Source organism: Copadichromis virginalis, linkage group LG19 (assembly GCF_057382275.1).
Source record: "Copadichromis virginalis isolate Kocher_CV1m ecotype Utaka linkage group LG19, C_Virginalis_male_GT1.1, whole genome shotgun sequence".
NCBI classification, from domain to species: Eukaryota; Metazoa; Chordata; class Actinopteri; order Cichliformes; family Cichlidae; genus Copadichromis; species Copadichromis virginalis.
The window spans coordinates 21470913-21482829 of NC_140636.1; positions in this window are offsets into that span (position 1 = coordinate 21470913).

Sequence of the window (11917 nt, forward strand, 5' to 3'; positions counted from 1 at the left end):
TGTGTAATTTTCCCTTTGTACAGCACCACAGTGGTAATTGTAACAGTGTAATTACAGCTGCTGTTTACGTAATCCCCCATTTTCACAGAATGATGGCACATTTTTATGTCCAGCTTAGTTCAGAAAAAAACTTTCTGTGAATAGAAAAATACACATCCCACTAAAAATAGTGTTCAGGATTGAAAAGAATACTTTCATGAAGCTTCTACTTCAAGGCAGTAAAATGCTTTTTAGCCAGACTCCAGACATTTTCCCCTCATTGCACAGTCTAATCAGTCCAAAGGTTGCTTTCATAGACATTTGGTTTGCAAGCAGACATTACTAAATGGAGGAAAACGAAGGATTTGGTTAGTGTGACCCAATAGTACATGTGGAAATGTTGCACAGGCATTTTGCAGGAAACTTTAGGACTTCGTGAGGACCACATACTGTTTCTGTGGGCTTAAGTTAATATCTTTTCCAGGTCTTGAGGCTGTAATCAGGACAGTATTTTACTCTTTGCACTACAGAGTTTCCTTTCAAATCTTCTACAGGGCTGGTGAATGATGTAAGTTATTCCAAAAACCTACAAAGTGAAGCCCTTTGTGGATTGGTCAGAAAGTTAAAGTGAGGTTTAGCAGCAACCTTGCATGATGACATAATCTTCAGTTATTTTCATACACGGCAGTTTTCCTTATAGTCGTGCCCTGAATCTGAACTTCCAGTAGGCATGCACGTCCTTTTCAGCCCCATGCCTGTCAGGCAGGAAGTGGGCACACATGGGGACAAATTAATTTTCAGGAGATGTTTATCAGCTTCTTCAAAATCACAAGATCAAAAACAAAAGAACATTAAAGCAACATTTATAGCAAACTACTTCCATGCACTCCAGCTATTCATTTCTTGTAATTTTTTTTCCCACAAATTGCCCATGATTCTCCCCTCTCCTTCTCCTCTTCCTGTAATGTCTGTATCTCGCTTTGTCTGGACTTTCCGTTAGCACGTCTGTGTACCAGTGTGGCCTCTCCCCCACATTTCCAAGGCCTTACCAAAAACAAGGAGCATAATTGTTACTGGCCACCCACAAGATACAGCACAGTGTTAAGGGCTTTGGTGCCTGCGTGGATCGCTGTATCTGGCTTTGTTATTTCTCTTCATTTCTTTTGATTTTCGTTGTGCACAGATCAGCTGACAGACTGACAGTTTTAGAGTTTCTGTGTATGTTTCTGCAGCAAATTCAAATTCAAATTCAAATTTTATTTGTCACACACACACAACCATACACAGTATGACATGGGGGTGAAATGCTTGTAGCTGTACAATGCCCGACCATTAAATGACAGAAGAAAAGTTTTACAATATTTACAATTTACAGTTTACTACAAAAATTTACAAATTAACTTAGGAATTTACAGTAAAGAATGTGCAAATAGCAGAAGAGATTATAAAGATAAGGATTATAAATTATAGGAATTATAGGATTATAGGAAATGTGTGGTGGTGCGTGTGGTGACGTGTGTGAGAGTCCAGTCTTATAGTGACGTGTTTGGGAGAGTCCAGTCCTACACCTGGTTCAGGGCCCGAATAGCCTGGGGGAAGAAGCTCCTCCTCATTCTCTCTGTTTTGGCCTTAAGGGAGCGGAAGCGCTTCCCAGACCTCAACAGTGAGAAGAGTCCATTGTTGGGATGGGAGAATAATAAGCAGTTGAGAATAAGAAAAGAATTTTCAGTTTTCTCACAAGAATGGACTGCAGTCTGGTTTGAACTAGTGTTACAGTTTGAGAGCATTTCTATTAAAAAGGCCAAGACAACATACATTTATTTGGATCCTTTACAGGGAGCCAAATCATTTTTGTATGGGTGCCATAAGGATAAATCCAAACATAATTTTTTTAATATAAATTATAAAAACAAAATAATATAAAAAATGTAAAGGAAATATTTTTAGTTCTAATATCTGTCAGCTTGGTAAAAAAAAAAAATGTTATTACAACTTGCCTGATGAGTCATTGATAGAGACTGGATGTCTACTGTCTACTGGAAAGTCCACCTATAGTCCACCTACATCTTGCCTCTGATGCATGCCCTCCATACAGTAATAATTAAAAAAAAACTAAAACTAATAGGGAAACTAATAAAAGCTAAACTGAAATAAAAAAAACTACTCTGAAAACTAAATGGAGCTAGACTGAATTAAAAACAAAAAGTAAAAATAAATAAATCAAATACTGCTGTCAAAATTAACGCGTTAACGCAAATTAATCCGCCATCACGGTCAATGTGATTAAAATTTTTAACGCAATTAACGCATCTGAAGTGCAGAATGACTCAAAATACCTGAAATGTTTCTGTCAAAGCATTTAGAGCAGTTTGTCCAAGTAGAGTTACCATTGCACATGCGCAAATGGGCAGTTGATCTTGTAGTGACTGGCAGTTGAACTGAACCAGTCAACTCAATAGGGAAGATGATAAACGCATACTGGCCCTCTCAATGGGAAATTTGAGTTTAAAAAAACCAAACAAGACGGAACAATCAACCGACATAAAGTATTATGCACATTGTGCAAGAAGGAATTTCTTTTCATCGAAGCACTTCCAGCTTCAAATATCACATTGACACGAAGCATACGTTAGTCTGCGATGCTGCTAGGACTTTGGCTAATGCGTCAGCCTGCTCAGTACTGACACAATACCAAGTGAATTGCAACAAACGGCAGACCTATTAATACACCTCTTATTAGTTTCACTATTAGTTTTAGTTTTTCGCCTCTGTCAGTGCGCCCCAGGGCAGCTGTGGCTACAGTGTAGCTTGCCATCAACAGTGTGTGAATGTGTGAGTGAATGGGTGAATGACTGAATGTGTAAAGCGCTTTGGGGTTCTTAGGGACTAGTAAAGCGCTATACAAATACAGGCCATTTTAATATTGTTGAGAACATGCACTTTACATAGCTTTGGTTCCTCGTTTCAAGGACTTGAAGTGCTTCCCCCAAGAGTGACAGAGAGAGAGTGGATAAATGTTTACAGAGTTTTTTGTTAAGATAAATGTTCATGATGTTCAATAAACATGTTAAGAGCGCATATTTTCCCTTTTTTCGTGAGTCTGCAAAAAGCAAAAATAAATATAGAATAATATAGAATAAAAATGAATGATATTTAATCGTGATTAATCAAAATTAATCCACAGTAACGCTGCGATGAATCTGATTAAACATTTTAATTTTTTAAAGTTGTATTTCACAGGAGAGACCCTGTGTTAAAAGATTTAAGAAAACTATTCAAATTCTTTTTGAATTAGAGCATACATTCTTTGTATTTATTCTGCATTTACTTCAAATGTCAGTTACAAGCTTAAATATAAAGTTGAAAAAAATCTAAATGCAACCAAGCTATTAATCAAGTATTTGCGATTCATCGCGATTATATTACAGAAAATTATGTGATTAATTAGTTATTTTTTTAAATCTATTGACAGCACTAAAATAAAAACTAATTAGAAAATACAGAACTTTATTAACTCTTCAATTTTAATTGTTGATAAAGCTTTAAAGATAACTTAATATTTAAATAAAATAAAAATGTAAAACTCTGCGATAAACTGGAGACCTGTCCTGGGTGTAACCTTCCCCTTGCCCAAGGTTTAAGAGAAACAGGTTTAAGAGGAAGTATTTCTGTCACCAAGGTTCCAAAGTTCCACTTGAATTAAGTTGTTACTAGATGTAACACTGGTTCTATGAATATTACTGATGCGTGACAGCTGAATGGGCCACCCCTTGTCTCCTCGCCAGCAAGCATTCTCAGTAGTTCTTAATAGTCGAGAATTTGAGCTACTAATTGCTCTCATGGTTCTGGAATATTTTGTTTCTGATTCCATCCATCTATCACTTTGCCTTCTGTGCTCTTGCCTAAGTACTTTTTTTAGGTTCTGAAGCAAAATATATAACTTTGTTTTTTCACAAGAAAAAGAATTATTCTTCTTTCAGGTCATGCTTGAACTGCTTTTGTCTTTTGAGCTTTGACCAGAGTTGCAACTGCAGTTATTAATTATGACTTGACAAAAATAAAAAAAAATAAAGAACAGGATAACAAGCGAATGTACATTCACTTTGTATAAATCTGTTGTCTAAAGCAACAGCTAATTCACTCATCCATTTAAATGGACTCGACCTTTCCGGCTCAGACTGAGGATCAGACCGGGAATCTTAATGTTTCCCTGCATACCATTTGGTGTAGTGGATGGTACCTGCGGTGTTTGTTTACATTGCTTCATTTCAGATTAGACAGTGTGACTTGCAACAAAACATGCAGATAATTTAATTAACTTAAAGCTCAGGTGAGACCACAGAATCCAACCCGACCGCTGCCTAGAGCTAAAACGATTGCAACACAACTAGGCACCTTTTACAGGAGGAGTGAGGTTACACACCCTACTGTCAGAACTAGTTTTATTACAGTATTGCATACTGAAATAAAGCAAGATAAAACAAGAATGGGACTACTGAGTATGACTAAGAAATTCCAGTGAAAGAATGTATTTGCATTTCCATTAAATCCACAGGCATGGAGAGGCTTGTAATTTAGGTTTGACTTTAAAGTGAGGCGTGTTACCACAATACATTAAAAAAAAAAGGCAATTAAAGGTTTGTTCTTGTGAGTGCTTGCTGACTGGCTGTTCATTGACAAGAATCACTGATGTGATCCTATTCCTGCATTCCAGGCAAGCTGTGTCAACTCGTAGATGAATGTACTCAAGATTAAATCTTAATCGTTTTTAGTGGACACCACTCAGTGAATTTGTAGCTGCAGGTTGATTTTGGAATTATTCAAATGGAGGAGAAGTAAAAAAAGTATCATGAAAAAAGTGATCTGAAAGATGAAGACTGTTATGTCTTTCCAGAGCTGCTGGTTCCATGAAGTTCTAGCTCGTAGGAATCCAGTAAGGACAGGTGGATCTCTAACGTCGAAGTATGTGAGAAAGACACACAAGGGGCAAGATGGTTTTGCAGAGTCCCCATAAAATAATGTCTGCCACCTAGGACATATCGAGGTGTCACATTGGCACATCACAGCCAAAGACTGTATATAAAAGATGACAGTGTCCACTGTATTTGAAGTCTCGCAAAATAAGCATTTTTGTCTCCATCATGTTAAATTTTTGGAGCCAGAAATTACCATGTTTGGATAAAGTATTGGTCCATACCGTACTTTGGAGCTAGGCGTTGCCAAGTGGTGGAAGGCTTTCACTTGGGTGGTCTCAGGATCTCATCCCTGCTTTTTGCAGATGATGTGGTTCTGTTGGCTTCATCAGGTAATGGCCTCCAGCTCGCCTTGCAGCCAACTGTGAAACAGCGGGAATGAGAATCAGTACCTCCAAATCTGAGGCCATGGTCCTCAGCCGGAAAAGGGTGGAGTGCCCACTCCGGGTCAGGGACGAGTTCCTGCCCCAAGTGGAGGAGTGTAAGTATCTTGGGGTCTTGTTCACGAGTGACTGAAAAAGGGAGCCGGAGATCGACAGACGGATTGGTGCTGCCGGTGCAGTGATGCGGATGCTGTACCGGTCTGTTGTGGTGAAGAGAGAGCTGAGTGTAAAAGCGAAGCTCTCAATTTACCAGTCGATCTATATCCCTGCCCTCACCTATGGTCACGAGCTGTGGGTAGTGACCGAAAGAACGAGATCACGGATACAAGGATGGAAATTGGCTTCCCCCGAAGGCTGGCTGCCTTCTCCCTTAGAGATAGGGCGAGAATTTCAGCCATTCGGGAGGGGCTCAGAGAGCCGCTGCACCTTCACATTGAAAGGAGCCAGTTGAGGTGGTTCAGGCATCAGACAAGGATGCCTCCTGGGTACCTGTACGCTGGAGAGATTATATCTCTTGGCTGGCCTGGGAACGCCTTGGTGTTAGAGGAGCTAGAGGAGGTGGCTGGGGAGAGGAAGGTCTGGGCTTCTCTGCTTGAGCTGCTGCACCTGCAACCTGGCCTCGGATAAGTGTAAGAAAATGGATGGATGGATGGATGGACCATTATGCAGAAGGTGCAACATGTTTTTGTTTTATGTATTAATACATGACTATGCACGAAGACAACACAGTGAGTCAAAATATTTGGAGGGTTACACTTTTATTCACTGATTAGCTTCGGACAACCAGCAAGACTGTGGTTTGGGGTAAAACATGTCCTTATAACAGTAAGCTTCATTGTTGAGACAAGTCGGCAGTTATAGCGATGTGTCATTATTGGCATAGCTGAGTGAATCATGCGCAGCAGCCCAATAACTTGTGCCTAACTTAGTCTCACTGTCAGCTTTGACATAACATTGTTATTTGGACCAGGAATGAGAACAGTCTGGTAAAATCTGAGAGCTGTTCATGATTTCCAGAATACAAAAAGTCGCAATAAAAGGACGTTTCTTATCTTAAACATGTCAAATTTACAAAATTACCACAACCAATTAAGAAATAATTTCAAATCTAATTTCAAAATCCAGTATAATAAAAAACATTATTATCATGCCTTTGAACATATTTATGCTCTACTTGCCCACTTGTCAGTGGGTTGTTTCAGCTTGTTCTCTGCTGACTCATCAATTTTTCTTCTTTCAGGGTTGAGTTGCTCGGCGTTTGTTCGCATGGTGGTGTGAGGACTGAGACCTCGAAAAAGAAAAAAAAGAGTGTAGGTATTGTCACTGCAAGATTTTTTTTATGCGTCCTGGGTTGGCCTGAAGCTCTGCGGACAGGCTGCTGCATCAGCACATTTCACTCCTTTGATCCTTTCGCAGAAAAAGTCCCAGACTGAAGAGAAGGCTTAAAGCTTTACACTTCATGCATCACAGTTTTACTATTTAGTCTATGAAACTTAGGATGAAAGTACAAAATGTTGCATAAATAATAAGCCACCTACTGAGGCCTGCAGAATCACACCGAGTTGGCATGTAATAAATTTAAAGAAAAATGGCACTATTGTACATCTAATTGATTTTCACATCCCCGCTGACCATGTAAGAGTTGCAGTTGGTGCTGTGAAGCCTTGGTTGTTTGGTGAAGATGGACAACTGGCACCAGGATCTAGAAGTGGATTTCATACCTAACTGCACACACTGTACTACTGAGGGCCAAATTTACTAAGCAGTTCAAATTACTGAGATTCCTGGCTGGATGAGAGCAGAAGGTTTTGCATGTAATCTAGTAACAATGTGTAAATTTATGACCACTATCATAGCCACTTCATTTCAATAATGACCAACACAGTTCATACAAAGAGGAATGCAACTTATTAAGTTAAGAAGACCCAACAAGAACGCAAGCAATATAGAACAAAAACACTGCAGTGCAAGTGCAGGTTTTACACATGCATGTCTCTCCAGAAACAGTATGTCAGTTGAGATCAATGTGAGGTTGTAGAAGGAGAACCTGTATATTTTAATATATGGGCAAAATCCTGTGTTAATAAACCACTAATCTGTGTCCAACAGCTGACATGTGGGATTTATAGAACAGCACAAAGCATTATTTATAATCAAATCCTAATAATCATAAAATGAATGAAGTTAATGTTATTTTGTCACATGTACCGCATGTCTAAGCGCACACATTTGTACTGCATGCCATGAAGATGCAGGTATCTGAAGGAAAAATTCTGACTCACATTTCCCTGTGCAACAATGATTTCTTCAAAATCCCGAATTACATTCAAGAACACCTGAATTACACATTGGTAAGATTTACGCAGTATTCTAACATGAATCACATTATTACGCATTTCTATAGGCAGGTCAACGTGATATGTAAAAGAATAATGGAGTATTAAAAAAATTATACATAAAAGCCAAATTGTGATTTTACAGAGCTGTGTGTGCACACTGCTGATTAAAAACATGCAAGGGCTTTTGTACTCTGCAGATTTCAGTGTGGAGCAATGTCTTTGTTGGGTATTTGTAGCTAAAGCGGTAGAGCAGGTCATCTACTAATCGGAAGGTTGGTGGTTTGATCCCTGGCTGCTCCAGTTTGCATGTCAAATATCCTTGGGCAAGTTACTAACCCAAAGTTGCTCTCCGATACATCCATCGGAGTATGAATGTTCGATAGAAAGCACTTACGTATAGAAAAAAGTGCTTGTATGAATGCACAGGTAGAGTAGAAGACTACAATATGAGAACCAGTACATTTACCGTTTGTAAAAATGTAATTAAAAACCTGAAACACTACAAACTCCTCTGTTGAGCGTGAAAGGTACGTTTATGGTATGTAATGCATCCATGGCTACTACGAATCTTGTTTTGGGCAAATATTCTTCCCTTTCATCCATCGCTCTTTGTTACTTTCTACATTGTTTCATAAAAAGTAGTACTGAGACCAGAAACATGTTGGGGCTCTGCTCTAAACATGGTGGTGAGGATACAGAGAGCTATAGTCTTTGGCAAAGCACTCACAGCTTTAAACAGTCCCGCATCCTAGTACTAATAAATTCAACGATCATAATACAGTTCTGTCAGGAGAAAAATATAACATGGTTTTCTTTGTTGTGGGTTCAACTTTACCCCACAAAATGTTTTGCAATCTGAGAGGGAAAATCCTACATATACATATTCAGTATTGACAGCTGTAGAAATGCCCCTGTTCACACCATTTAATAGCTAAACTGACAGGTTCTTGAGTTGTCCACCAATACAGACTGTAAATCTGGCTTTTAGCATGAACACACACTTTTCTTAATAGCTTTCCTCAATTCCTCTTTAGTAATCCTGATCCACCCTCCTTTCTTATTTTCTTCATGAACTCCTTCCGTCTTCTCAACACTCTCTTCACTCATTAGTACCTTTCCATTGCTGTCCTTAACCACTGGATGCACAAATATTTATCAGAAATGTAAAACATAAAATTAAATCGGAAACAAACAAGGGGCCACTATTCTACAACCAATCTGAGATTTTCATTGATCATTACATGGAAAAACCAGAGAAGTCTGAGGCTTTTAAGTCCAGCATGCATAAAGTCCCCAGATTAGTTTATGATATTTTCTATATCTTCTATACAGCGAAACAAAAAAATTAACCACACACATAACTTTTCTAGCAGATGTAAAAATACCTTCCATAACCCAAAATTAAATTCACACCTCATGATGACCTGCATGATGTTTCATCTTACATTCAGGTTCTTTTTTCTCTCTGCTGGCACTGGCTGACCCAGTTCTTGTGGCCTAATTGCCAGTAGTCATGGTGAAGCCAAAGCATTGTGAAAAAAAATGAGGCCAATCTGGCTGGTACTACACCAGATGACATTAAAAAAAAAAGTTTATTTGTTCAACGAGAAACGTTAGCAGTGTCCCCAAACAAAGGGGTCTCGTCACAAAGCCTTTATTGCACACTTACACAAGCCTAAAGCTTCCCGTTCACCCTGGAAAAGTTTTAAAAGTATATTACACCTGGATCTATTTACAAATTGAGAGGATTAAAGGAGCACGTCCTCATTTCGAGTAAAGGGAAAACTTAAGATTAAAATCATAATTTGATATCTTGGGGAGGTATGGGGGGGAGGTAGATGTGGAAGCACTGATAAAATTTGTCATATGGGTAGAGAAAAGAAAACCATCTCCATACTAAGGCATTAAAACACCCTTAAAACACCTCTGGACCTATTAACAATTCATATATAGTTTGACTTAAGAGTAAATGGATTGGATTTATATAGCGCTTTTCTAGGCACCCAAAGCGCTTTACAATACCACTATTCATTCACAATGAATAGTGGAGGCAAGCTACAGTTGTAGCCACAGCTGCCCTGGGGCAGACTGACAGAAGCGAGGCTGCCATATCGCGCCATCGGCCCCTCTGGCCAACACCAGTAGGCAAGTAGGGTAAAGTGTCTTGCCCAGGGACACAACGACCAGGACAGAGAGCCCAGGGATCGAACCGGCGACCTTCCGGTTACAGATGCGATTCCAAAAAAAATAAAAAATAAAACAAAAATGTGTCTTTTATTGAGTTTCAGCCTCCTTCACCAGGGCTTCTGTCTGCAGCAAAAAAAAAAAACTGCTTATAAAAAGCTCTGAGTCAGTGAATCAAATTGCTGGATGTTGACCCAGATTCTAAACAAGCCTGATCCACATACACCCCATCCTGTACCACTACCTTAGTGGTAGACAACTAGAGACCCAACGTCCATGCCTACAGTGCTGTGAAAAAGTATTTATCACCTTCCTTATTTCTAATTTCTTTTATATTTGTCATGCCTAAACAAATTTTAATATTAGACAAATATCATTCGTGAATATAATGATTTTATTCATTAAGGAGAAACCGCTATCCAAACCTACCTGACCTTGTGTGAAAAAGTAAAGGCTGCGCCTTGTTAAATCACAAATAAAGATCTGAAAAGGGTTTCCAAGACATTTCTACGGTTTTGCGACTCAAGTGAACGACAGTGAGAATCATGATCCACAAATGGAGAAAACTTTCAAGCTTGGTGGACCTTTCCAGGGGTGGCCGTCCAACCGAAATCACTCAAAGACCACAATGATGATTCATTCAGGAGATCACAAAAGAATCCAGACCAACATCTAGAGCACGGCAGGCCTCACGTGCTTCAGTTAAGGTCAGTGTTCACGATTCAACAAGAAAAGAGAGACTGGTCGAAAATGGCACCCATGGGAAAGTTCCAAGGAGAAAACCACTGCTGACCACAAAGGACACAAAAGTTTCTGTCATATTTGCCAAAAACATCTTGATGATCCCTGAGAACTCCTACCCTAAAGTTCAACTGCACTTGAGTTATGCAGGAGCAGTGATTGAGGTGCTTTGGTTTGACCTTAAAAAGGATGTTTAGGGTCATGCAACAGTGAGCCAAAACTCCTCCACAGCCATGTGAAAGACTCAGTACCAGTTTATCGCAAACGCTTGATTGCAGTTCTTGCTGCCAACGGTGAAACAACCAGTTATTAGGTTTAGAGGACAGTTACTTTTTTCACACAGGGCCAGGTAGGTTTGGATGTTTTTTTTTCCCTTAGAAAATGAAAACTTCATTTAAAAACTGCACTTTGTGCAGTTGTGTTTTTAGAAATCAATCCTGTTTCTCCCTCCAAGTAAGAAAACATTTGATTCATGCAACTTTTTTACCTTTATTAGATTATGGTGACCTGCTTTTAATGAATGCATCCGCCCACTACCTAAAGAGGTTGGATACTGTGTACCATTGTGCTGTACGTTTTATTACTGGTTATGGAAATCGTGTACATCATTGTTCTTTGTATGCTGCTGCTAAATGTCCATCTTTGCATATTCGAAGATTCTCCCATTGGTTGATCTTTATCTATAAATCTCTCCTTGGGCTGGTTCCATCTTATTTATGTGTTTATATGTGTAAAAACCACAACCAATACAGCCTTCGTGCTCACAATATCATACAATTGATTGTATTAAATACGGCTTTTAAATACGCTGCCCCTGCTTCCTGGAATAATCTGCAGAAGGAACTGAAATGATCAGAATTGGTTACCTTGAGGGAGTTTAAGTCCATTAAAGGAACAAGAAAATAACTCTTTTACTTTTGTTCTTAAAGTCACTCTTAATTTGATCTGTTATTTTATTTTTCACATTTGTACATAATATTGTATTTGTTTTAAATGTTATATACTTATGTGGTATTTGTATTTTGACTTTTGTTGCCATGATGCCAGGTCTCTCTTGGAAATTAGATTTTTAATCTCAATGGGATTTTTTTTACCTGGATAAATAAAGGACTGAGATAACTCAGGTTATCTTAGTTTAATAACAAAATCCCCATGTTACGTTTAATCATGTAAATACAATATTAATGTTTAGGTGTATTTTTTCTCACTTACATTTTGTTCATTTTAAACTATTCGTCTATACAGAGTACAGATTATGAGGCTTCTGCAGCAACTTTTCAGGGTGAAGTATGTGTCTGAAATGGATTTCTCCTGCATG